Source organism: Mauremys mutica, chromosome 5, assembly GCF_020497125.1.
Source record: "Mauremys mutica isolate MM-2020 ecotype Southern chromosome 5, ASM2049712v1, whole genome shotgun sequence".
Taxonomy (NCBI): Eukaryota; Metazoa; Chordata; order Testudines; family Geoemydidae; genus Mauremys; species Mauremys mutica.
Genome location: NC_059076.1, coordinates 56,201,358 through 56,207,972, shown reverse-complemented (window position 1 = coordinate 56,207,972; position 6,615 = coordinate 56,201,358). Strand labels below are relative to the sequence as shown.

At 44.5% G+C, this 6,615-nt stretch overlaps 1 protein-coding gene across 4 annotated transcripts in view; it reads left to right on the top strand.

Moving 5' to 3' along the window:
• Positions 1-6,615, top strand: part of MGAT4D (MGAT4 family member D) — a 134,799-nt gene that overhangs the window by 960 nt on the left and 127,224 nt on the right. The window contains exon 2 of one of the 4 annotated variants that reach the window (XM_045019637.1): positions 266-465. The exons of the other annotated variants lie outside the window; for them this stretch is intronic. The gene's annotated coding sequence lies outside the window, so the exon portion shown is untranslated. The remainder of the gene's footprint in view (positions 1-265; positions 466-6,615) is intronic. 4 annotated transcript variants of the gene reach the window in all.

Below are 6,615 nucleotides of genomic sequence, written 5' to 3'. Positions count from 1 at the left end.
TGTGTCTAGCAGGCCAGGTAATAGGCAGCAGACCGTTGGAAAGGACCAGAAACCTCTTATAGGGTCATAGAATATCAGGGTTGGAAGGGACCTAAGGAGGTCATCTAGTCCAACCCCCTGCTCAAAGCAGGACCAACCTCAGCTAAAAGCCCTGCCTGGGATGATTATCAAGACTTACCTTAAAAACCTCTAAGGAAGGAGATTCCACCACCTCCCTAGGTAACCTTCTCTCTGCCTAAGCTACCACCATCATTGCTGTTCCTAGGGTCTGCTGTGTTTGATTGAGATTCATTATAAGGGTCTCCCTCCTGCCCAATGTCTGAATAAAATGAAGAATCAGTGTGAGAAAAGAAGAATATCTGACAAAGATCTCAACAAATCCCTGCTCTGTAGACAGAGCCTACACTGACAGAAGGGTGTAGAAACGCCATCTCCCTAAGCATTTTTCCATCTATGTCTCTGCAGGTGAGTTGTCAGCATAACTGTGTCAGCCAAGGGTTTGGGGTTTTTTTGTTTTTTGTTTCTATATCACAAACTGATACAACTCTTCAGTGTACACCAGATGTTGATAGGCAGAGGAAAAAGGTTTGTCTTTCTCTCTTTTTTTTTTCTTTTTTCCCTTAACAGTAGTTCTAAAAGAAAGTGCCGATCAAGAGCTCACTATGCATTTGATGAATTTAAAATAGATAGATATATATCAAGGTAGCAAGACTAACCAGAAATTTTTTTTCAGCTTAGGCTGATTTGAAGAGATTATGTCCCTGTAACCTGCTGATCTGTATGTGTTATGTGCATAGGTGGGGACTGCAATAGACTTGCATCCTTTGGGTCAGGCACAGAGGCAGATATATAACACATGCTATCCTGTGGTTTACATCTCTCACTGTAGGACACAAACACACTCACAGTGATCTGTGCTTGGCCACATCAAAACTAGTCAAAGGCTGAGCCTGAAGACTACTCAGTAAATATAGCAACTGATCTATCAAAAAGCAACTGCCTAGTAGGTAGGGCAAATTGTTGTACATGCATTATCCCAAGACTCGGCGTCCCTCATTGGTTGCTTATCTATTAACCAGGTCTGTAGTGCTGCCAGAGAAGTCCATAGCATCACTCAAGCATGTGAAATCTATGATGATGTTACCCTTCATCACCTTGAAAAACTATGCTCGGGCAGCTTGGCCATGTCATTTTCTGAACCTCAGGGTATGCCGATGATGATGATGCACTGTCCCCTCCATGCTTCTATGGATATCAGCCTCCTCAGATTCTCTGCTCTTCCCCCAACCATGCTCCATCAACCCCACCCTCAGTATGTCACACCTCCCATGAAATAAAAGGGGTGGTCCTCTCATGGATCAGTAATTGGTTAAAAGATAGGAAACAAAGGGAAGGATTAAATGGTCATTTTCACAATGAAGAGAGGTAAATATCAGGGTCCCCCAAGGATTGGTACTGGGACCTGTGCTGTTCAGCATATTCATAAATGATGTGGAGAAGAAGGTGAAGAGTGAGGGTAAAATTTGCAGACAGTACAAAAGTACTCAATATAGTAAATCCAAAGTTTGTGTGAAGAGTTACAAAGGGATCTCACAACCCAGTGACAAAATGACAGATGAAATTCAGTGTTGATAGGTAAGGCTGCATGTCTGTCATCGAGGTCACGGAAGTCATGGATTCCGTGACTTTCCATGGACTTCTGCAGCAGCCCATATGGCTGACCCCAGGGCCGCCCAAGCAGCTGGCTCTGGGGCCTGCTGCTCAGGCAGCCCCTGCGATAGCCATACCTGCTGCTGCTGGAGCGACCCCATAGCCAGCTGGTCAGGTGGCCCTGCAGTCAGTCGCATGGCCACTGCTGGAGTGGCCCTAGGGCCAGCCACACCAGCTACTGCTCAGGCAGACCTGGACAGCTAGAGCAACAGCCAGTTGGTGGTCCTGTGGGTGGGCAAAGCAGCTGCTGCTTGGCGGCAGCTGGGCATGGGGACCATCTGGGCAACAGCTGGTGCTGCTGGCCCTAGGGACCGCCTGAACAGCAGCAGTGCTCTGGGTGCCCCTGCTGCAAGAGCAGCCAGGCCCCGGGCAACCTCTCTCCTTCCTCATCCCCCCAGAGCAGCGGTGTCCCACCCCCTCCAGTTAAGCTAAGCTCCCCCCCCCGACCGTGAATTTTTGTTTATTGCCTGTGACCTGTGCATGAGTAAATTGTAACTTTATTGATAAGTGCAAAGTAATACACATTGGAAAAATTAATCCCAACTATATGTATGAAATGATGAGGTCAAAATTAGCTGTTACTATTCAAGAAAGAGATCTTGGAGTCATTGTGTATAGTTCTTTGAAAACATCCATTCTGTATGCAGTGGTAGTAAAAAAAAAAAAAGCTAACAATGTTAGGAACCATTATGAAAGGGATAGATGATAAAGCAGAAAATATAAATCTGTGGTACACCCTGTGGTGGGTGACCCCACACTGGACAAGCGGGGGTTAACCACGTTGGGCCCAAGAGGCCATATCCCCTAACCTCTGCTGCACATGCTCCAGGTAGAGGGAACAGATAAAAGGAGGTTGATCAGCTCAATCTGGGCTGACTGAGGAGGAGGATGTTGAAGAATAGTCAGCCTGCTGAAGCAGAGGTCCCTGTCTATGTTATGGAGAACCCTCCAGCTGTAGAGATTGATGGGGACACCAAGCTGGTGCTCTCAGAGGAGAGGTCTGAAATGGACTTAAGGCTAGGAAGTGACCCAGGGAATATATTGGGAATCAGTACTTGAATCCTGAACAGGAGGTTGCTAGCTGCGCATGGCCCTGGATCGGAACTTGGTGGAGTAGCGTGGGCCTGGGTCTTCTATCCTGTGTTGGCAGGTGGGCATTACTGCTGGAGATTCTAGCTATAGACTGTGTTTGTTCTGCCCCACCCAGGGGGCTGAAGCCTCTATTTGTTGTTTGCCCTAGCCAAAAGGTATGGGGCAACAGACTGTTCCTTGGTTCTGACCCAGAGGGCTGGAGTCTCTGTTTGTGTTTGTCTGCCCCGCTGAGAGTCTCAATATCTGTGTGTTGGGGTGTATCAACCTTGCACTGGGTAAGTGGGGACACCCTTGTCCCTGTTCCCCCACCCCCCAAACAAGCAGAGCCCTGTGACACACCTACCCCTTGAAGGGCGGCCAGCACATCCCTCAGCCCGTGCAGCTTCCCACAGCCCCCATTGGCCTGAAGCAGCAAACCGCAGCCAGTGGGAGCTGCAATCGCCAAACCTGCGGATGCGGCAGGTAAACAAACTGGTCTGGCCCGGCCCGCCAGGGTCTTTCCCTGGCGGGTCACATGCCAAAAGTTGCCGATCCCTGACTTAGGTCCTGCTTATCTGTACCGTAACCAATTACTTTTACTAAAGTATTATGAAACAATTATTTAACCAGTCCTAGCACATTACTCCCTACATACAAGAATCAGTTCAAATGTTGTGAAACTAGTTACGCAACAGACAAACAGCTGAAGGTTTAAAAAAAGGATTTTTTTTCCCAATTGAAACTGCTGATAAGCAGTTCTGCCAAATAGAGTGTTATCTTGCAAAGATTTTCTTTAAACATCTTAATGTTTGTCTGTAGATATTATACTTCCTTAACAACCAGATATTCTATTGTTTTGTACAGTTTAGATGGGATGTGACTCTGCACTTTTAGCTAATGGCAGCTGCTGCTCCTTACTGCAAAAAGCTAATGGCTGCTGCTCCTTACTGCGAAAAGCCTCAGCACACTTTCATCTCGGCATGGTAGCTCTGGGCCCTGCTGAGGAGCTGCTCCAGACCAGTATTGTAGTGGAGTCAGGGTTAGTTGAGGAGCTGGGACTGGCCAGGCTCTAGAATCCAGAGGTGATGGGAAAGCCACGCCATTCCCCACAGCTCAAGGAGGAATTTGCAATAGCTACTTCCAGTAACAACAGTATGGCAGCCTGGTCCCACCCTTCCTTGGAGTGGTGCTTCCAATTGTAAGGACAGAGCATTGTGATGCATCATGCTCCAAAAGTGTGGAGATAGAATGAGTGACCTCAGTTTCCCCCTACAGGATGCATGTACAGTAAGTGTAGGTGAAGAAAATGGAGAGGGAGAAAGCGCACATATGCAGTGGGTGCATTGCAGGGCTCCTGTACTGTTACATTTGTCACTACACTGCTATTACCAGATCCATTTCAAGATCATGGTACTTATTTTTAAATATCTAAAAATGTTTCAAGCTACATACCTGAAGAACCACCTGTCAATACATTTGCATCATAACAGCTGTAATTGACAGAAAAAGGTCTAAACTCACTTGGGCTAGCTATAGGAACTTGCTACCACCTGAGATAGGGCTCAGCCTGAGTGCCGTACACTTTGTAATGGAAACCGTAGTAGAAATGCACACTTTCAAAGGTTGTGCTGTTCCTATGAGGAGAGCAAAGGGAATTTCACTTGCTTTGAATTGCACACAAACATTGACTTATAAGAGGGCAAACTGACTTGCTTGGCCACATTCTAATACCTCTTGAAATGCAGAAAGAATATATCTTTCATATAATATCAAAAGTTGCCAAGCAGGACTGTTGGTTCCTCTTTTCCAGATCGTATCAGAGATGACCCAGCAAGTTTGGCATTCTCTCTAATGAAAGTTTCATATTTTCTTAAAGGCACAATGCACTCTGTGGCATCCACTCCAAAAGAATGTGACATTTGAGTTGAATGTGCAGTCAAATGATCATGCATTCACCCCACTGTTTTAATATTTTTTGAAAGTTAATGGATAAGAGGGCCATGTTAAGAGGTAGCAGCTGGCATTTATGCTAGACCCTTTTAACCTGTTTTACAGTGTAACCTCTTAAATGAATTTACTCTCTTTCACAATGTCCCTTGTTACTTTGAAGTGCTACAGCATGAAAATAGATCAGAGAGTGTGCTGGGGCTTGTATTTCCCATGATGGTATCTGCTGTTCAAAACGTTTGCTTGCCTAGTTGTGTTGTGGCATGATAGCTCTATCACAGATAATTAAATAGAAGAGTTCTTAGTTGGTGCAAATTTGTAAAATAGATATTTTTTTTAAATTGTGTTTGATATAGTAACTAAAATACCAGACTGTACCTGGGGTGAAATCAGTGGGATTTTTGCCCTTGACTTCAGTAGGGCCAGAATTTCATCCTTTATACTTTGATGTTAGAAAGCTTGGGAGGGGAGGTTCAGACAAGATGCACAAGTGCTTGGAAGGAATTAAGAAGTGGGTCAGGTCTCTGGGTCCTTATGTCCCCTAGCCCAAGCACAGATTTCTGTGAGACAACATGTTTGTAGCCCAAGCACCCCTGTTTCTGACAAGAGCTTTCTCGAAGGTTGCAGCAGGAGTGTTCCAAAAGTGTAGGACTCTGTAACCTTATGCACCCCTGTAGTCACACCTTACGCACTATTGTAATAATCTTTATACAAAATATGCCTTGTGAGGTATCATTTGAAAACTAATAACTTACTGGTTAATAATATAGCTAACAATATCAACAGTATATGTACAGTTATGAATTACCGGGAATGATAGCTAGCACTTGTTCAAAACCAGACAGGTAAAAGTGTTAAACAGCTCCATCCTAAACAAAGGAGTGTGAGTTTACCTCAGTTTACACATAAACAGTAAACAGTGCAATCAACTAATGGGGAGGGAAGGGGGGAGATGGAAAGAAACAAAACAATTTACATTTTAGCAAACACTAGTGCAGGAAGAAAGAGCATGGAGCTTCCTTCACTACCAGAGTCCATGTCTTCTTCCACGTTGCTTGAATAAACTTTACTTTGAGGGGTAACCAGAAAAATCCATACTATTCTAGAAAGGAAAGAGCAGAATACCCCAAGGTATGTCTTGCATCTAAGAAAACAAAGGAACCTGCACTTTGGGCTGTTGGAGGAGAGCCTGAGGGGAGGGAAGGGGGAGTCAGACACTATTTTGCTGGAAGACTGTTAGTTGGGAAAGCCATCTTGAACAAAGCCTGTACCTTGCTAGATTAAGTTTTAGACTTTTAGATGTGTGTGTTCACCTTTATTTGCTTGTAACCATTTCTGACTTTATCTCTTATACTTGAACTCACTTAAAATCCTGTCTTCTTTTGTTAGTAAACTAGTTTTACTTTTAATCTAACCCAACCAAGTTCTGTGTTTGCTTTAAAGTGCATGTCAACTCCAGTTAATGTGGCAAGTTGTTGGGTTGTGCCTATGAATGTTGCAGGAGAGGAATGGACATTGCAGAGCACATGAGTTTGAGAAAGCTCAGGACTGGGGGTGAGTTGAGGTCACCTGCTAACATTCACCAAGTCTGATTAAGACAAGAGTGTGTCTAGGATAACTTTTGGCGGGCTGTTGGATTCAAAGTGGTTGAATCGGAGTAGTACAATTTACAGAATACAGAGTGCATGCAGGATGGAAGCTATGAGTAGCAGAAGCATTTTAATACAAGTGGTAACAGAACATCTCGCTGGTCTGAATTGCACCCCTAAATGTGACAATAGCATAATTATGGCATAAACATCTTGCTATTTTAACTGAGATTTACACTTTAAGCACTCGTGTAACAGTTTAAGTGATTCTCAATTTTGAAGGCTAGGAACAGTCAAA